Source organism: Lolium perenne, chromosome 5 (genome assembly GCF_019359855.2).
Source record: "Lolium perenne isolate Kyuss_39 chromosome 5, Kyuss_2.0, whole genome shotgun sequence".
In the NCBI taxonomy this organism is placed as follows: domain Eukaryota; kingdom Viridiplantae; phylum Streptophyta; class Magnoliopsida; order Poales; family Poaceae; genus Lolium; species Lolium perenne.
This window is the reverse complement of record NC_067248.2, coordinates 33,808,956-33,830,996: the sequence shown is the minus strand read 5'-3', so window position 1 is coordinate 33,830,996 and position 22,041 is coordinate 33,808,956. Positions and strand designations below refer to the sequence as shown.

The 22,041-nt window shown below is 42.3% G+C and overlaps 1 long non-coding RNA gene across 2 annotated transcripts; it reads right to left on the bottom strand.

The window, feature by feature from the left end:
• Window positions 1–521: 521 nt before the first annotated feature.
• On the bottom strand, window positions 522–6,600 carry LOC139830985 (uncharacterized). Of its 2 annotated transcripts, XR_011744694.1 has the most exons (3): window positions 6,413–6,523; window positions 2,195–2,280; window positions 522–896 (listed from the first exon to the last, which is right to left on the bottom strand). It is a non-coding gene; the product is annotated as an uncharacterized lncRNA (long non-coding RNA). The 2 variants fall into 2 exon arrangements; XR_011744695.1 differs by lacking the exons at window positions 522–896; window positions 2,195–2,280 and adding an exon at window positions 4,877–5,112 and having other exon boundaries at window positions 6,413–6,600.
• Window positions 6,601–22,041: the final 15,441 nt, after the last annotated feature.

The following is a 22,041-nucleotide window of genomic DNA, read 5'->3' as shown; positions in this document are numbered from 1 at the left end:
AGCAGTTCTATAAGCCCACAACGCTTCCTTCAACTTACTAGCCCAATTTTTCCTAGATTTATTAACAGTCTTTTGCAAGATAGATTTAATTTCTCTATTTGATAATTCTACTTGCCCACTAGTTTGGGGATGATAAGCAGAAGCAATTCTATGATTAATACCATATTTAGCAAGAGTTTTTCTAAAACCACCATGAATAAAATGAGAACCTCCATCAGTCATAAGATATCTAGGTACTCCAAACCTAGGAAAAATAACATCTAAAATCATTCTTAAAGAGGTCTCACCATCAGCACTTTTTGTGGGTATGGCTTCCACCCATTTAGTAACATAATCAACAGCAACAAGTATATGAGTGTTACCTTCTGAAGAAGGGAAAAGACCCATGAAGTCAAATCCCCAACAATCAAATGGTTCAATAACAAGAGTATAATTCATAGGCATTTCATTGCGTCTAGAGATATTACCAACTCTTTGACATTCATCACAAGATAAACTTTATTGCATCTTTAAAGAGAGTTGGTGTGACGCCCCGGAACCGGTACCATGAGGATTCCAGCGATCCCGCCGAAATCCGCACGATATCGATTCAGAGACGCCCTCCGACACGACGTGCGCGAAGAATCACACACGTGATGCCAGAGGAATTAACACGAGCGGTAACATTACAACAGGATTACAATAGAGCCCACAAGATACATATATTACAACAACGACTCCAACGAGTCAAGATACCAATATACAATACAAAGATCCAAATCATACAGAAGATCGAATACATCCAAGTACGGACAAGATACAAATTGGACTAAGAGTCCTGAAGATAACCAGTGGCGTCCATAACCCTGCCCAGGCCAAGCCGGAAGGGTAACCTTGCTAACGTCGTCATCTTGTACCTGTCAAAGTCGGGCCATCGGTTGCCGACAAGAGGGAGGAAGCAAAAGAGAAAGGGGAAAAGGCGAGAGTAAGTACCAAGGAACGAACTCCGGCACGTACTTAGCGAGACTAGAAATGGCTATGCTCGCCGGGCGAGTATAATATATATATCGCCGAGGGCGATATGGTAGGTTTAGCGGCAGCATAACTATAACCAATAGAGACACGCTAAAACATCCGTCTAATCAGATAAGATAAGAGAGCGCACAAGTAACAGATATAATACTACACAAATATAACCCAGCCAATTACACATATCCCCTTCAACAATTGTGAAGAGGCAATGTAAAAGGCACTCAACGGTGGACAAGTTTTATTAGGTATCGGTTGTAGTAATGCTATATTACTACGCAAGTTATTATCAGATTATTAACAACAAGTATAAGGTGTAAGTTGTTCTATGATCAAGCTATACAATTTCAAGTCGTCCATAACCGCGGACACGGCTTATCGATAAGATGTACACCCTGCAGGGGTTGCCCAAATGTAACCATACGCATGCTCGACCCACTTACGACAGGTGGATGTCTCACAACAAGACCGTTCCCAGTTCAACAAGAAAGTCTAGGGGGGCCACCCAACTAAGCTACTCGTGACGAAGTCCGGCCGTACTCCGATACGGACTCCGAGGTTTGCGCCGGCGGCTAGGCGTGCAAACCACACGCTTCGCCAAACGTCCCGCAAGGTACAGTACATAATATAAACACCCGAAGGCAACAGGAAGTAAACACCCGAAGGCAACAGTATCTAAACATGCATGCGCCAAATAAAACCAAGGTTGTGGCCCCCTTTTCAACTAACTTGAGAAAAGGTAATGGGTGAGGGGGGTCCCAATAATCGTCCCCACGCATGGGTAGAGCGCTCAATCTCGGAACAGATAACAAGAACTCGGGTCCTAGAGGACATTAGCGAGTCAAAGTTCCGATGCTTTCGCAAAGGGGCTCACAGATGCCTCTGCTTACAATTTTAGTTGTTAACAATTAAGTAAAGCATGTGTATCTCCAACAACTGATATAGCATGTGATAACCTCCCAACAACCCAACATATCCCGATAACAGATCGAGATAAACAACAAAGCCTAAACACGCCTACGACTCGCAAGGCTCAAACATCAAGCAACGGCTATGGGTAAGGAATGATACATATAGGATTATTATGGTAAACAAGTGGAATAGGACACGTGACTCAGTAAAGAATCGCAACATAAGGATAGCAGTGCGAGGGAGAGAGTAAAATAGGTGAAGAGAGAGGGCTCGCCTGTGAAAAGCTGCAGAAGAACTTGTCGGAGAACTCGTCGTATCTCACATCACCACTTCGTGATCCTATCCGGGAAGAAGCAAATGCTGGAACACACACAACGTATGCAAGTCTTACTACTACGGATAAAGAAGACCCAGCATGATCAAGATGATACGCATGACATGGCAGATATGGTGCAATGCAACTTATCCAATATTAATCGGAGTCGGAACCCCGGACAAACAAATTAGGTTGGAGTTGCATTTTCTACCACCAAAATTAAGGGTTGTTTAGCATAGCAAACATGGCAGGGGTGAGCTACATCAAAGTTAAATGGAATCGAGACAACAGTTATATAGTATCTCACATATTCCATATGTTCCATATTAGGTGATAATGCAAACTATCACGATATGGTATGAAGCATGATGCAACAGCGGCATAATCATGTTCATCACATTTTTCTGATAAATTTTGATATATAACATTGTTCATTTCGAATTATGGTTTAGAAGATAGGATTATGCAAAGTATGTACATTCCAGTAAATTCAGAAAACAGAATAGACGTGCAGAAAATCTGTAACAGAAGGGAAGCTAGCCACAGTGACAATTTTGACTATTCAGGAATTAGAACCCACGATCAATTGGAACAAAAAGCAAGGGACAACCCAGTCTGGACTACCTCCGGTTGCTGATCAAAAGGTAGCGCTCGCGATTTCTGAACACCATCCAATCCAAGACGCAGAATAGGCTTTGATCTGATGAAGATAGTTTCAGCTGGACAGATAAATAAACAACCAAAGTTCAGACTCTTGCGTGGGACGGAATTGGCACACGATCTGGCAGAATAACCAGAAACAGCGAACCAAAGCGCTGGAGGACAAAGAGTTTCTGACGTAACTGAACCGTAACAGGCAACAGCACGCGGCTGAAGGAATTAGAACGCAGTTCTCACCGGGGAGTTGAAGGAGACGCCGGCTTGTTGCGGAGGGGGCGGACCAGCGGGGAAGGTCGAGTGCTTGGCGGCGGTCATGGCAACGAGCGGCAACAGGAGGCGGACAAGCCGTCGTGGAGATGGACAGCGTCGAGAACGGCCTTGACTAGGAGGAAAAGAAACGAGGCAGGGAACGAGCTCGCCCAGCTCGCGTCCATGGCAGAGGTATCCTCGGGCAAAAACGACCATCAGTTTTGTCAGTTGTTAGCGATGGTGTGCAGGGTGCGATTCAGACGGGGAAAACTTGGAACGGAAAGGGGAGCTCACCCGGAGAACAGGGAAGTGCTCGGGGTAGCCGGGCGAGGGCGGAGGCGGCCGGAAACACAAGGTTTCTGCCGGCGGCGGAGATGGAGAAGTGGTCATTGTTGTCGATTTGGAGGGGTTCCCGACGAAAAACTTGTACGTGGAGAACGAGGAGAGCGAGGCAAAGCTGCTGGTGCTCTCAGAACAACGAACAGCGGTCGAATACGATGAGGCGACGGAGATCTGGCGCCGGTGTTTGAGCAGATATGGAGGAGGTGGTCACATGCGATGTGAGGCTGTAGCTGTGTCCAGGGATAAAGCGAACGAAGAGAAGGAGGATCACGGCACGCTCCTCGCATGCTCTCTGCTGAAGAATATGCCAACGAAGAGAAGATATTTTTCTGCCAAAACAATACGATCTGGAGAGGACGGTTGAAAAGAGCTGGGCTACTCTAGAAGGAAAACAGACCAGGTAAAGAGAGGACCGGATAGGAATGATTTTATTTTAAAATTTTATTTCTCTTTTATTTTCAAAACTGTCTTGCAAGATGATTTGAAACCAGATCAAACTAAGTATGTATTTTAAATACAGAGGTGGAGAGAAAAATAAAAGTAATGGCTATTATTGCCAACAATTTTATAGCAAAAATAAAAATAGTTTTGTTTTAGGTCTCGTTAAATGAATAGACAAGGGGAGGGTTTAATTAAACCATATGAGAGGAAAACAAAATAATTGGTGTATATAAATAAATTTTATTTTGTCAAAACATGGATGTGATGCATGCATGATGTTATGATGATGCATAAAAGAAAAATAACAAGCAAATCTAATAGGGGTATTACCCTGGGCCGTTACAATCGACACCACTAACAAGGAACCTCACCCCGAGGTTCCACCTCAAGGTACGGGGGAGAGAGGTGAACTATCGGATCTTTAGGCAGCGTGTCGATCTCCTCGACACCACTAACAAGAATTCTTGCTCCACGTAGATCGGCGACACCACTAACAAGAAGTCGTTGTTCCGGTGTTGATGATGCGCTTTTGTCGGGATCCTTCGAAGATCGAACCTATTAGGATGAAGGTATAGATCGTCCAACCCGCGTAGAGACCTAAGACTCAGAAAACTCAGATAAGCGAGAAGACTCAAAACTCGCGAAGATAAGATGAGAAAGAATAGAGGTAAGGAGAAAATCAGAGCTAATCAGAACTATCCAACGATTTTTAGAAAATAGTTTTTACACTAGACACAACAACGTCCGTTGGCAAGGTTATCCTACAGGCTGGACTAGTGGGGTACCGTCAACCTGAGCTCTGATACCAACTTGTGACGCCCCGGAACCGGTACCATGAGGATTCCAGCGATCCCGCCGAAATCCGCACGATATCGATTCAGAGACGCCCTCCGACACGACGTGCGCGAAGAATCACACACGTGATGCCAGAGGAATTAACACGAGCGGTAACATTACAACAGGATTACAATAGAGCCCACAAGATACATATATTACAACAACGACTCCAACGAGTCAAGATACAAATATACAATACAAAGATCCAAATCATACAGAAGATCGAATACATCCGAGTACGGACAAGATACAAATTGGACTAAGAGTCCTGAAGATAACCAGTGGCGTCCATAACCCTGCCCAGGCCAAGCCGGAAGGGTAACCTTGCTAACGTCGTCATCTTGTACCTGTCAAAGTCGGGCCATCGGTTGCCGACAAGAGGGAGGAAGCAAAAGAGAAAGGGGAAAAGGCGAGAGTAAGTACCAAGGAACGAACTCCGGCACGTACTTAGCGAGACTAGAAATGGCTATGCTCGCCGGGCGAGTATAATATATATATCGCCGAGGGCTATATGGTAGGGTTAGCGGCAGCATAACTATAACCAATATAGACACGCTAAAACATCCGTCTAATCAGATAAGATAAGAGAGCGCACAAGGTAACAGATATAATACTACACAAATATAACCCAGCCAATTACACATATCCCCTTCAACAATTGCGAAGAGGCAATGTAAAAGGCACTCAACGGTGGACAAGTTTTATTAGGTATCGGTTGTAGTAATGCTATATTACTACGCAAGTTATTATCAGATTATTAACAACAAGTATAAGGTGTAAGTTGTTCTATGATCAAGCTATACAATTTCAAGTCGTCCATAACCGCGGACACGGCTTATCGATAAGATGTACACCCTGCAGGGGTTGCCCAAATGTAACCATACGCATGCTCGACCCACTTACGACAGGTGGATGTCTCACAACAAGACCGTTCCCAGTTCAACAAGAAAGTCTAGGGGGGCCACCCAACTAAGCTACTCGTGACGAAGCCCGGCCGTACTCCGATACGGACTCAGAGGTTTGCGCCGGCGGCTAGGCGTGCAAACCACACGCTTCGCTAAACGTCCCGCAAGGTACAGTACAGAATATAAACACCCGAAGGCAACAGGAAGTAAACACCCGAAGGCAACAGTATATAAACATGCATGCACCAAATAAAACCAAGGTTGTTGCCCCCTTTTCAACTAACTTGAGAAAAGGTAATGGGTGAGGGGGGGTCCCGATAATCGTCCCCACGCATGGGTAGAGCGCTCAATCTCGGAACAGATAACAAGAACTCGGGTCCTAGAGGACATTAGCGAGTCAAAGTTCCGATGCTTTCGCAAAGGGGCTCACAGATGCCTCTGCTTACAATTTTAGTTGTTAACAATTAAGTAAAGCATGTGTATCTCCAACAACTGATATAGCATGTGATAACCTCCCAACAACCCAACATATCCCGATAACAGATCGAGATAAACAACAAAGCCTAAACACGCCTACGACTCGCAAGGCTCAAACATCAAGCAACGGCTATGGGTAAGGAATGATACATATAGGATTATTATGGTAAACAAGTGGAATAGGACACGTGACTCAGTAAAGAATCGCAACATAAGGATAGCAGTGCGAGGGAGAGAGTAAAATAGGTGAAGAGAGAGGGCTCGCCTGTGAAAAGCTGCAGAAGAACTTGTCGGAGAACTCGTCGTATCTCACATCACCACTTCGTGATCCTATCCGGGAAGAAGCAAATGCTGGAACACACACAACGTATGCAAGTCTTACTACTACGGATAAAGAAGACCCAGCATGATCAAGATGATACGCATGACATGGCAGATATGGTGCAATGCAACTTATCCAATATTAATCGGAGTCGGAACCCCGGACAAACAAATTAGGTTGGAGTTGCATTTTCTACCACCAAAATTAAGGGTTGTTTAGCATAGCAAACATGGCAGGGGTGAGCTACATCAAAGTTAAATGGAATCGAGACAACAGTTATATAGTATCTCACATATTCCATATGTTCCATATTAGGTGATAATGCAAACTATCACGATATGGTATGAAGCATGATGCAACAGCGGCATAATCATGTTCATCACATTTTTCTGATAAATTTTGATATATAACATTGTTCATTTCGAATTATGGTTTAGAAGATAGGATTATGCAAAGTATGTACATTCCAGTAAATTCAGAAAACAGAATAGACGTGCAGAAAATCTGTAACAGAAGGGAAGCTAGCCACAGTGACAATTTTGACTATTCAGGAATTAGAACCCACGATCAATTGGAACAAAAAGCAAGGGACAACCCAGTCTGGACTACCTCCGGTTGCTGATCAAAAGGTAGCGCTCGCGATTTCTGAACACCATCCAATCCAAGACGCAGAATAGGCTTTGATCTGATGAAGATAGTTTCAGCTGGACAGATAAATAAACAACCAAAGTTCAGACTCTTGCGTGGGACGGAATTGGCACACGATCTGGCAGAATAACCAGAAACAGCGAACCAAAGCGCTGGAGGACAAAGAGTTTCTGACGTAACTGAACCGTAACAGGCAACAGCACGCGGCTGAAGGAATTAGAACGCAGTTCTCACCGGGGAGTTGAAGGAGACGCCGGCTTGTTGCGGAGGGGGCGGACCAGCGGGGAAGGTCGAGTGCTTGGCGGCGGTCATGGCAACGAGCGGCAACAGGAGGCGGACAAGCCGTCGTGGAGATGGACAGCGTCGAGAACGGCCTTGACTAGGAGGAAAAGAAACGAGGCAGGGAACGAGCTCGCCCAGCTCGCGTCCATGGCAGAGGTATCCTCGGGCAAAAACGACCATCAGTTTTGTCAGTTGTTAGCGATGGTGTGCAGGGTGCGATTCAGACGGGGAAAACTTGGAACGGAAAGGGGAGCTCACCCGGAGAACAGGGAAGTGCTCGGGGTAGCCGGGCGAGGGCGGAGGCGGCCGGAAACACAAGGTTTCTGCCGGCGGCGGAGATGGAGAAGTGGTCATTGTTGTCGATTTGGAGGGGTTCCCGACGAAAAACTTGTACGTGGAGAACGAGGAGAGCGAGGCAAAGCTGCTGGTGCTCTCAGAACAACGAACAGCGGTCGAATACGATGAGGCGACGGAGATCTGGCGCCGGTGTTTGAGCAGATATGGAGGAGGTGGTCACACGCGATGTGAGGCTGTAGCTGTGTCCAGGGATAAAGCGAACGAAGAGAAGGAGGATCACGGCACGCTCCTCGCATGCTCTCTGCTGAAGAATATGCCAACGAAGAGAAGATATTTTTCTGCCAAAACAATACGATCTGGAGAGGACGGCTGAAAAGAGCTGGGCTACTCTAGAAGGAAAACAGACCAGGTAAAGAGAGGACCGGATAGGAATGATTTTATTTTAAAATTTTATTTCTCTTTTATTTTCAAAACTGTCTTGCAAGATGATTTGAAACCAGATCAAACTAAGTATGTATTTTAAATACAGAGGTGGAGAGAAAAATAAAAGTAATGGCTATTATTGCCAACAATTTTATAGCAAAAATAAAAATAGTTTTGTTTTAGGTCTCGTTAAATGAATAGACAAGGGGAGGGTTTAATTAAACCATATGAGAGGAAAACAAAATAATTGGTGTATATAAATAAATTTTATTTTGTCAAAACATGGATGTGATGCATGCATGATGTTATGATGATGCATAAAAGAAAAATAACAAGCAAATCTAATAGGGGTATTACCCTGGGCCGTTACAGTTGGCCAATAAAAACCTGACTGTAGAACCTTTTGTGCGGTTCTATCTCCGGCGTGATGTCCTCCATAAACACTACCATGACACTTACTCAATATCTCTTGTTGTTCATATTCGGGGACACATCTTCGCATAACACCATCCACTCCTTCTTTATATAAGTGTGGGTCATCCCAAAAATAATGCCTCAAGTCATAAAAGAATTTCCTCCTTTGTTGAGCGGAAAAGGTTGGAGGCAAGTACTTGGAAACAATAAATTTAGCATAATCAGCATACCAAGGACTATCTCGCGAGCTGACCTTTATTGCAGCCAATTGTTCATTTGGAAAACTATCATTAACAGGAACTGGATCATAAAAAATATTTTCCAATCTAGACAAATTATCAGCAACAGGATTATCAACACCTTGCTTGTGACGGTAAAGCACTCATCCGTTGGGAACCCCAAGAGGAAGGTGTGATGCGTATAGCAGCGAGTTTTCCCTCGGTAAGAAACTAAGGTTATCGAACCAGTAGGAGTCAAGAAGCACGTTGAAGGTTGATGGTGGCCGAGTGTAGTGCGGCGCAACACCAGGGATTCCGGCGCCAACGTGGAACCTGCACAACACAACCAAAATACTTTGCCCCAACTTAACAGTGAGGTTGTCAATCTCACCGGCTTGCTGTAACAAAGGATTAGATGTATAGTGTGGATGATGATGTTTGCAGAGAACAGTAAGAACAAGTATTGCAGTAGATTGTATTTGGTGTAAAAGAATGGACCGGGGTCCACAGTTCACTAGTGGTGTCTCTCCGATAAGAAATAGCATGTTGGGTGAACAAATTACAGTTAGGAAATTGACAAATAAAGATGGCATGACAATGCACATACATATTATGATGAGTAGTGTGAAATTCAATTGGGCATTACGACAAAGTACATAGACCGCTATCCAGCATGCATCTATGCCTAAAAAGTCCACCTTCGGGTTAGCATCCGCACCCCTTCCAGTATTAAGTTGCAAACAACAGACAATTGCATTAAGTATGGTGCGTAATGTAATCAACACAAATATCCTTAGACAAAGCATTGATATTTTATCCCTAGTGGCAACAGCACATCCACAACCTTAGAACTTTCTGTCATTGTCCCAGATTAAATGGAGGCATGAACCCACTATCGAGCATAAATACTCCCTCTTGGAGTTACAAGTATCAACTTGGCCAGAGCCACTACTAGCAACGGAGAGCATGTAAGATCATATACAACACATATATGATAGATTGATAATCAACATAACATAGTATTCCATATTCATCGGATCCCAACAAACACAACATGTAGCATTACAAATAGATGATCTTGATCATGTTAGGCAGCTCACAAGATCGAACAATGATAGCACATGAGGAGAAGACAACCATCTAGCTACTGCTATGGACCCATAGTCCAGGGGTGAACTACTCACACATCACTCAGGAGGCGATCATGGCGATGAAGAGTCCTCCGGGAGATGATTCCCCTCTCCGGCAGGGTGCCGGAGGCGATCTCCTGAAACCCCCGAGATGGGATTGGCGGCGGCGTCTCTGGAAGGTTTTCCGTATCGTGGCTCTCGGTACTGGGGTTTTCTCGACGAAGGCTTTAAGTAGGCGGAAGGTTAGGTTTAGGGGCGACACGAGGGGCCCACACAACAGGTCGGCGCGGGCCCCTCCTAGGCCGCGCCGCCTTAGTGTGGCGCCACCTCGTGGCCCCACTTCGTATCACTTTCGGTCTTCTGGAAGCTTCGTGGAAAAATAAGACCCTGGGCGTTGATTTCGTCCAATTCTGAGAATATTTCCTTTGTAGGATTTCTGAAACCAAAAACAGCAGAAAACAGCAACTGGCTCTTCGACATCTTGTCAATAGGTTAGTGCCAGAAAATGCATAAATATGACATAAAGTGTGTATACAACATGTGAGTATCATCAATAAAGTAGCATGGAACATAAGAAATTATAGATACGTTTGAGACGTATCAAGCATCCCCAAGCTTAGTTCCTACTCGTCCTCGAGTAGGTAAACGATAACAAGGATAATTTCTGAAGTGACATGCTATCATAATCTTGATCAATACTATTGTAAGCATATGTAATGAATGAAGTGATTTGAAGCAATGGTAAAGACAATGGTTAAACAGCTGAATCATATAGCAAAGACTTTTCATGAATAGTACTTTCAAGACAAGCATCAATAAGTCTTGCATAAGAGTTAACTCATAAAGCAATGAATTCAAAGTAAAGGCATTGAAACAACACAAAGGAAGATTTAAGTTTCAGCAGTTGCTTTCAACTTGTAACATGTATATCTCATGGATAGTTGTCAATACAAAATAATATGATGAATGCAAATATGAAGTATGTAAGAATTAATGCACAGTTAACACAAGTGTTTGCTTCTAAGATAGAAAGAAGTGGGTAAACTAACTCAACATAATAGTAGAAGAAAGGCCCTTTGAAGAGGGAAGCATGGATTGCTATATTTGTGCTAGAGCTTTTATTTTGAAAACAAGAAACAATTTTGTCAATGGTAGTAATAAAGCATATGTGTTATGTATAAGATATCCTATAAGTTGCAAGCCTCATGCATAGATTACCAATAGTGCCCGCACCTTGTCCTAATTAGCTTGGATTTACATGGATTATCATCGCATAACATATGTTTTAACCAAATATCACAAAGGGGTACCTCTATGCCGCCTGTACAAAGGTCTAAGGAGAAAGCTCGCATTGGATTTCTCGCTTTTGATTATTCTCAACTTAGACATCCATACCGGGACAACATAGACAACAGATTATGGACTCCTCTTTAATGCATAAGCATTCAACAACAGATAATATTCTCATAAGAGATTGAGGATTGTTGTCCAAACTGAAACTTCCACCATGGATCATGGCTTTAGTTAGCGGCCCAATGTTCTTCTCTAACAATATGCATACTCAAACCATTCAACTCATGATAAATCACCCTTACTTCAGACAAGACGAACATTCATAGCAACTCACATGATATTCAACAAAGGATAGTTGATGGCGTCCCCAGGAACATGGTTATCGCTCAACAAGCAACTTATTAAGAAATAAAATACATAAGTACATATTCAATACCACAATAGTTTTTAGGCTATTTTTCCCATGAGCTATATATTGCAAAGATAAAGAATGGAATTTTAAAGGTAGCACTCAAGCAATTTACTTTGGAATGGCAGAAAAATACCATGTAGTAGGTAGGTATGGTGGACACAAATGGCATAGTTTTTGGCTCAAGGATTTCGGATGCATGAGAAGTAATCCCTCTCAATACAAGGCTTAGGCTAGCAAGGTTGTTTGAAGCAAACACAAGTATGAACTGGTACAGCAAAACTTACATAAGAACATATTGCAAGCATTATAAGACTCTACACTGTCTTCCTTGTTGTTCAAACCCTTACCAGAAAATATCTAGACTTTAGAGAGACCAATCATGCAAACCAAATGTCAACAAGCTCTACAGTATTTCTTCACTAATAGGTGCAAAGTACATGATGCAAGAGCTTAAACATGATCTATCTGAGCACAACAATTGCCAAGTATCAAATTATTCAAGACATTATACCAATTACCACATGTAGCATTTTCTGTTTCCAACCATATAACAATTAACGAAGCAGTTTCAACCTTCGCCATGAACATTAAGAATAAAGCTAAGAACACATGTGTTCATATGCAACAGCGGAGCGTGTCTCTCTCCCACACAATGAATTCTAGGATCCAATTTTATTCAAACAAAACAAAAAACAAGAACATAAAGACGCTCCAAGTAAAGCACATAAGATGTGACGGAATAAAAATATAGTTTCACTAGAGGTGACCTGATAATTTGTCGATGAAGAAGGGGATGCCTTGGGCATCCCCAAGCTTTGATGCTTGAGTCTTCTTGAAATATGCAGGGATGAACCACGGGGGCATCCCCAAGCTTAGAGCTTTCACTCTCCTTGATCATATTGTATCATCCTCCTCTCTTGATCCTTGAAAACTTCCTCCACACCAAACTCAAAACAAACTCATTAGAGGGTTAGTGCATAATCAAAAATTCACATGTTCAGAGGTGACATAATCATTCTTAACACTTCTGGACATTGCACAAAGCTACTGAAAGTTAATGGAATAAACAAATCCATCAAACATAGCAAAACAGGCAATGGGAAATAAAAGGCAGAATCTGTCAAAACAGAACAGTCCGTAAAGACGAATTTTTCTGGGGCACTTAACTTGCTCAGATGAAAATGATCAAATTGAACTAAAGTTGCGTACATATCTGTGGATCACTCCCATAAATTGGCAGATTTTTCTGAGTTACATACAGAGAATACTACTCAAATTCGCGACAGCAAGAAATCTGTTTCTGCCCAGTAATCCAAATCTAGTATGAACCTTACTATCAAAGACTTTACTTGGCACAACAATGCAATAAAATAAAGATAAGGAGAGGTTGCTACAGTAGTAACAACTTCCAAGACTCAAATATAAAACAAAAGTGCAGAAGTAAAATCATGGGTTGTCTCCCATAAGCGCTTTCTTTATAGCTATTAAGATGGGCTCAGTAATTTCAATGATGCTCACATAAGGATGAGAGTTGAAACAAAGAGAGCATCAAAAAGCAAGTATGAAACAAATTTAAGCCTAACCCACTTCCTATGAAAAGGAATCTTGTAAATAAACAAGTCATGTAAGCATAATGTAATAAGCATAGGAAAACTAGACAAGCGCAACTTCAAGATTTTCAGCAAAAAGAGAGGTGTTTTAGTAACATGGAAATCCCTACAACCATATTGTCCTCTCTCATAAAGATTTTCAGTAGCATCATGAACAAACTCAACAATATAATTATCACATAAAACATTCTTATCATGAGCTACATGTATAAAATTATTACTCTCCACATAAGCATAGTCATTACTATTAATTGTAATGGGAGCAAATTCAATAAAATAGCTATCATTATTATTCTCATCACCATAATCATCATATATAGGAGGTAAAGTATCATCAAAATAAATTTTCTCCTCCATGCTTGGGGGACTAGAAATATCATGCTCATCAAAACCAGCTTCCCCAAGCTTAGAATTTTCCATAGCATTAGCAACAATGGTGTTCAAAGCATTCATACTAATAACACTGCCATTAGCACGCATATAAAGTTCCATAGGTTTTTTAATTTTCTCTTCAAACACCTCATGTCCCAACTCAAGATAAATACTATAAAGATCTCTAATATTTTTGTTGTTTTCCATTAAGCCTATCTAGTGAAATAAAAACATGCATGGAATTAAGTAAAGTAAAACAAGTAACTATTTTTTTTGTATTTTGATATAAGAAAGAAAAAACGCAGTAAATAAAATAAAGCAAGACAAAAACAAAGTAAAGAGGTTGGAAGTGGAGACTCCCCTTGCAGCGTGTCTTGATCTCCCCGGCAACGGCGCCCGAAAAAACGTTGCTTGTGACAGTAAAGCACTCGTCCGTTGGGAACCCCAAGAGGAAGGTGTGATGCGTATAGCAGTGAGTTTTCCCTCAGTAAGAAACGAAGGTTATCGAACCAGTAGGAGTCAAGAAGCACGTTGAAGGTTGATGGTGGTGGAGTGTAGTGCGGCGCAACACCAGGGATTCCGGCGCTAACGTGGAACCTGCACAACACAACCAAAATACTTTGCCCCAACTTAACAGTGAGGTTGTCAATCTCACCGGCTTGCTGTAATAAAGGATTAGATCTATAGTGTGGATGATGATGTTTGCAGAGAACAGTAAGAATAAGTATTGCAGTAGGTTGTATTCGGTGTAAAAGAATGGACCGGGGTCCACAGTTCACTAGTGGTGTCTCTCCGATAAGAAATAGCATGTTGGGTGAACAAATTACAGTTGGGAAATTGACAAATAAATATGGCATGACAATGCACATACATATTATAATGAGTAGTGTGAAATTCAATTGGGCATTACGACAAAGTACATAGACCGCTATCCAGCATGCATATATGCCTAAAAAGTCCAAATCGGGTTAGCATCCACACCCCTTCCAGTATTAAGTTGCAAATAACAGACAATTGCATTAAGTATGGTGCGTAATGTAATCAACACAAATATCCTTAGACATAGCATTGATGTTTTATCCCTAGTGGCAACAGCACATCCACAACCTTAGAACTTTCTGTCACTGTCCCAGATTTAATGGAGGCATGAACCCACTATCGAACATAAATACTCCCTCTTGGAGTTACAAGTATCAACTTGGCCAGAGCCTCTACTAGCAATGGAGAGCATGCAAGATCAAAAACAACACATATATGATAGATTGATAATCAACATAACATAGTATTCCATATTCATCGGATCCCAACAAACGCAACATGTAGCATTACAAATAGATGATCTTGATCATGTTAGGCAGCTCACAAGATCGAACAATGATAGCACATGAGGAGAAGACAACCAACTAGCTACTGCTATGGACCCATAGTCCAGGGGTGAACTACTCACACATCACTCCGGAGGCGATCATGGCGATGAAGAGTCCTCCGGGAGATGATTCCCCTCTCCGGCAGGGTGCCGGAGGCGATCTCATGAATCCCCCGAGATGGGATTGGCGGCGGCGGTGTCTCTGGAAGATTTTCCGTATCGTGGCTCTCGGTACTGGGGTTTTCTCGATGAAGGCTTTTGTAACATCCCAAATTTCAATAAAAAGAAAGTTAGAGAATTCCAGAGAGCAAAATTTCAAACAAACAAAAACTTTTTAAATTGCATATAGTGCCATGCATAGGACTTTGCATTTGAGTGATATGCCATGATGATTGTTATTATTTGCATGTGCTATACTCTAAAACCCTAATGTGATCATATGAAGATCACCAACCAAATAAATCAAAGAGAGAAAGAAATCAAATAAATGCAAAACCCTAAAAACCCTCACATATGCTCTATGGCATTTTTATAAATTTTGACCCTAGACCAATTTGGTATTCACCATTAGTTGAATAATGTTACTAAACACTTATTACAACTTTTGGAATCAAAGAATCCCAATTCAAATGAATTTCAAATACAAAACTTGCTCACATATGATACTGGTCAAAACTGCCAATTATAGTCTGATCACTATTTTGAGCCATTGCAATTCAATTTTCTCAAACTAAATCTTCCTAACTCTTTGCACCACATCCAAGTCAACATCAAGGTGAACCCTTTTTGTAAAGATCACCATGCCAAATTCTTTCTTGATCATTAGCTATGCTCAACCAAAGTTGCAACTTTTTAACATATGTAACAATCTTACACTTAGCCATTTTGGCAAAAACTTGAATTCAACAATGCCACCACCACACCTCACCATCTCTGATCATCTCTAACTCAATGAGACACTCACATTTCAAAACTTTCCACCATTTGAATTAAATCAAATTTGGACAAAAATCACAAAAAGCATCTATGGCACTATTTGACACTATTGCAAATAGTGATCTACCTCATCAACTCTACCTAAACCCTAGTCCAAATTGTCCCCTAGTTCCCTCTAACCATCAATGGCACATAGTAAACCTAAGGAGGGCAAGCATAGCTTGCATGGCATGGCCATGCCGGCCCATGCCATCCATGCCGCACCCCCTCTCTTCTCCTTCCTCCTCCACCTTGGCCCTGGTGTCCAGCAACACCACCTCACCCTCCTAGCCACGCCTAGCAACGCCACGGCCACGAGCAACGCCGACCAACGCCAGAAAACGCGCGCCCAGTGGTGGCCAAACCATGCTGAGGACGTTGCGGGTGAGCGCCGCAGACACGCCCTGGACACGCGCTGCCTGGCCACCTCGAGCACGCCCTGGACCACCTCGCCACGAGTTGAGCACCGCCGCACACGTGCGCATCCGCCAGACATGCCCTCGACCGCGACCCGTGACCGCCGGCACCGGAGACGACGACATGTTCCCGTGAACGCCGCGGCAGTCGTGGAAGCAATGCGACCAACCTGGCCACCGCCCGACCCCGCTGTCGCCGCCAAACGTCTCGTCAGGAACCGCAGAACAGCGCCACGCCCTCGCCTAGCTCGCTAGCTCGCCGGAGATGCCGCGAGCATGTCGACCACCTCACTGCCCCGTAGCACCCTCTCGCGCCTATAAATACCGAGCTCCCCTGAGCAATCCAGGCACACCATCACCCTCTCCTCCCATCCTTGACTCTCCACCACCACTCCACCCATCGAATCGTCGCCGGAGCAAGGCCAATCGGAAGCTCACCGCCGCGGAAGCTCTGCAGCAATCGCCGACGATCCCGACCACTCCAGGCGACGCCACTGCTACTAGGAGACTCGCCGTCGTCCACAACTTTGTCGAGCATACTGCCAACCCTCGCTGGAGCCGCCGTAAGCTCTCCGACCCCCTACCCTCGCCGCCAGACCCTCGGCATCTCGCCGGAGAAGATGATGGCTCTGAGCCGTCGATCTGCTTTCTAATCCTACGCCCCACGTTGATCCATACCGCTTTGGCGTTTAAACGCCGCTGACGGGTGGAGCCCCCTTGTCAGGCAGCCCACGTGGGCACAGACGCGTGGTGGGCTGGCCTTGGGCCGTTTTAAACCCTTCCAGCCCATTTAGCTTTCCCGCCAGCCCAGTTAATTCCAATCTCATTTAAACAATTCCAAATGAATTTCAATACTGCCCAAACTTTGAAATTCAATAGATTCAAATTGGCTTAACCAAATTTAACAAATTTTATGTTGTTGGAAATCTAATGAAAATATCTACAAAATGCCACTGGTCCCATGACCAGACTAGTTGTAGAATTAAATTGAGAAAAAGAAGAAGGCAGGGACTTTTTCATATTCAAATAATTATTAAATATCAACCAAAATAGATATTAAGTTAATTCCAACTCTAATAGCTCACATTTGACTTACACTAATTGTTTATACAATAAAATGGTGTGGTAAATTTGCATGATCATGCCCTAGTTTAATTAATGGATAATATGGCTAGTTTAACTAGTTGATATTGTCCAAAACTATTAAGTAAATCATATGAAGTCTTATACTTCATTTAAACTTTGTCTCAAATGAATTCATGTGATGTTTGGACCCCTGGCCAAACTCACTTATATGAATTACTTGGAGATTTAAATCATATGTAGCACTATTAAATAGTATGAGGTGGTCTACCTCATTTAAATCATTTTCTCAAATGATAATGATGAATGTTTGACTTAGGTCAATATAAGTTCATATATGATTGTTTGAGAAATTAAATCTTAAGAAGATTTCAATGAGAGGAAATTATTTCTCAAGAACCCTATGGAAACTATCATTTACATATTAAATGAAAAGAAGTAAACTCTCCTCAAGCAACACAACCCATGCACCCTAATTAGATTATTTGTGTGCATAGAATAGTTTGTGTGATTATATGTGATGTATGGAATAGCCATTGAATTAGTGAGTAATTATACTCGTATTCAAATTTAGACGCTAGCACCGGAGAGTACACCGAAGAAGAAGGTTGCTACCAAGAGGAGGAGGAGGAGAATTTTGAGAACAACCAAGGCAAGATAATATTCTTGAAAAGTGCAAAGCCCCTTGGGGCAAGGCACCATGAATCTTAACTTTTCTTACATAAGCCTATCCCAAGTTTATACATTACAAGTTTTTACTTGTTTTCTCGATAAGTTGATTTTATAGTTAACTTTGGTCACAGTAAAGAAGTTTACTAGAGTAGTAAAGTTAGTCTCCATCAAGCAAAGCAAGATAGCACCCCTCATGATTTAGAGCTAGTGCTAATGAATAAAACTTGACTACTCTAGATGGGAACAATGTGACTTGAAATGAATTTGAAACCTTGGAATGATGATGCATTCCATTGAATGATTTTTGAAGGTGAATATGACAAAGAGAAGATGATGATTTTTGATAGACATGATGTTGGTTTGAATGCGATACCTTTCCAATTAGTAAGTACCCCCACAATACCTGATTATGGGTAGGGCTTAACTGGAAGTTTATGCATCTTAGTATGGGTTCCCTCTGAACACACGTCTGATACGTCCAAAACGTATCTACTTTCCCGAACACTTTTGCTATTGTTTTGCCTCTAATTTGTGTATTTTGGATGCAACTAACACGGACTAACACTGTTTTCAGCAGAACTGCTCTGGTGTCTCGTTTTTGTGCAGAAATCCAACTTTCGGGAAAAACCTCGGAATTTATGCAGAAGGCCCTATTTTCCCAGGAAACTAATGGAGCCAGAAGGGCAATTGAAGTGGAGGCCCGAGGGCCCCACACCATAGGGCGGCGCGGCCCAGGGGGGGCCCGCGCGGCCCTGTGGTGTGGCCCCCTCGGCCGGCCTCCGACGCCCTCCTTCGGACTACTTATTCGCCTCGACCTAAAAACACCAGGGGAGAAGTCGAAGTCGCCAGAAACCCTCCAGAACGCCGCCACATCGCGAAACTCCGTCGCGGGAGCCAGAAGTCTCCGTTCTGGCACTCCGCCGGGACGGGGAATTGGAGGAGATCATCACCGCCATCACCGCCAACGCCTCTACATCAACCAGCCATGTTTCCCCCATCCATGTGTGAGTAATTCCCCCGCTGTAGGCCGAAGGGGATGGTAGGGATTGGATGAGATTGGTCATGTAATAGCATAAGATTGTTAGGGCATAGTGCCTAGTGTCCGTTATTGGTACTTTGATGATATTGTTGCAACTTGTTATGCTTAATGCTTGTCACTAGGGCCCGAGTGCCATGATCTCAGATCTGAACATGTTATTGTTTCATCAAGATAATCATTGTTTATGGTCTTACCTATAAGTTGTATACACATGTCGCTGTCCGGAACCGATGGCCCCGAAGTGACAGAAATCGGGACAACCGGAGGGAATGGTAGCGATGTGAGGATCACATGTGTTCACGGAGTGTTAATGCTTTGCTCCGGTACTCTATTAAAAGGAGTACCTTAATATCCAGTAGTTTCCCTTGAGGCCCGGCTGCCACCGGCTGGTAGGACAAAAGATGTTGTGCAAGTTTCTCATTGCGAGCACGCACGACTATATATGGAACACATGCCTATTGATTGCTTTGTACTTGGACACCGTTTTATTATTATCTGCAAATGCCCTGCTATGATTGTTACATGAGTTTCTCTCATCCATGCAACGCCCGTCATCCGTCCCCGTGCCTACAGTATTTTAATCCTGCTGTTTACTAAAATCACTACTGCTGTCTCTGTCACTCTGCTGCTGTTATTTCACTACTGCTCTAGCTCTACAACTGATACTACTGATAAACTCTTGCGAGCAAGTCTGATGCCAGGTGCAACTGAATTGACAACTCCGTTGTTAAGGCTTCCAAGTGTTCTTTGTCTCCCCTTGTGTCGAATCAATAAATTGGGTTTTACTTCCCTCGAAGACATTGCGATCCCCTATACTTGTGGGTCATCAAGACTATTTTCTGGCGCCGTTGCCGGGGAGCATAGCTTTATTTGGAAGTTCACTTGGATTAATATTGTTCGCTGCAAATTCTCCATCATGGGTAAACCTCGCGATACTAAGATCGCCATATTACCATCCACTACAAGAAAAGGTACAATTCTGAATACCTCTGCTGCTCTTGATTCACCATCTGTGATTGATAAACTTGTTTCACCGCCACATGCTTCGCATGCGGGTACTTCTGCTGAATCTGAACACTCTCATAATATTGATAATGTTTCTGCTGTGCTTGATGATAGTGGTTCATTGGGATCTTTTCTAGATGCTACAATTGCTAGGTCTAGACAAATTGAAAATACTGAAACTCCTAATGCTACTACACCTGTTAGTTCACCTGAACTTGGTTATTTTAGTGATGATCCTGAGGAAGATTATGTGGAGCTTAATGATGATTTTATTGAAAAATGCAATGCTACTACTGATGCAAGAAAAATTAAAAAGTTGCTTGCAGAACATGCTGTTAGATATAAACTGTCTCCTGATCCTAAGTTTGCCACATCTCCTATAAACATTAGGGATAAAGATTATGATTTTTCTCTTGATCTATCTCATATAGCTATTGTTGAGAAAACACCCTTTTGTGGTACTGAAAAAGAAAGTGCTGTTGAACACATGACTTCTACTCTTAGTAGCTTGTTTTCTGATGATGTTAAGATGCGTACTTACTTTGTTGCTAAAATATTTCCATTCTCATTAAAGGATGACGCTAAAACTTGGTATAATAATTTGCCACCAAATTCTATTAAAAGTCCGAAAGAATTGCTTGATGTTTTCTTCCGCAAATACTTTCCTGCTAGTGCTCAACATATTGCTTTGCAGAGAATTTATAATTTTAATCAGGAAGATGAAGAGAAATTGCCTGAGGCTTGGTCGAGATTCTGCTCTCTTATTAGAGCTCGGCCTGAGCATGATCTGGAAAAGCATGATTTACTTGATATATTTTATAGTGGACTAACCATTGAGTCTAGGGCATACCTAGATAGTTGTGCTGGTTGTGTTTTCAGGAAAAGAACTCCGGATGACGCTGAAGAATTATTGGCTAAAATAAGCCGGAATCATGATGAATGGACTACGCCTGAACCAACTCCAACTCCAATATTGAAGAAGAGGGGTTTAATTGAATTGAATGATGAAGATATGAGGGAAGCCAAGAAGTCTCTCAAGGAGAAAGGTATTAAATCTGAAGATGTGAAGAATCTACCTCCTATTGAAGATATATGTGAGATAATTCCCCCTTCATCCATGATTGAGGTAAATTCCCTTCAACGCTTTACTAGGGAGGATATTCCGTATTCAAAGCCTCCTGCACAATGCTTAGATGAGTTTGATAATTATATTGTTAAGCAAGAAAATTTTAATATGAGAGTAGAGAATCATTTAATGGAAAATTCTCAAGCTATTAGTGAATTGCATGATATTGTGGAGAGAACCTCCAATGATGTTAAGATGCTTGTTAAACATTTTCAAATGATTCAAACTCAAATTGATCAACTCACTAAAGTGCAAAATGACTTGTTAGGGAATAATTCTAAAGAGAAACATGCTTATGAAGTAACAACTAGAGGTGGTGTTTCTACCCAGGATCCTCTATATCCTGAAGGGCATCCCAAAAGAATTGAACAAGATTCTCAACGCATTGAACCTAGTGCTCATTCTAGGAAGAAAAAGAAGAAGAAGCGTAAAAATGTTGTAGAATCCTCTGAACCTGTTAATGATCCTAATAGTATTTCTATTTCTGATGCTGAAACTGAAAGTGGTAATGAACATGATAATGATAATGATAATGTTAAGAATGATACTCCTGATAAAGAAGAGGTTGAAGAAGAACCTGAAAACCATGCTAAAAATAAAAAGTACACTAAAGAAGACTTTATTGCTGAGAAACATGGTAATGAAAGAGAACCTTGGGTGCAAAAGCAAATGCCTTTTCCTGCTAAGAAACTAAAATCAAAGGAAGAAGAACACTATAATAAATTTTGCGATTGGATGAAACCTTTATTCTTGCAAATCCCTTTGACTGATGCGATTAAATTGCCTCCTTA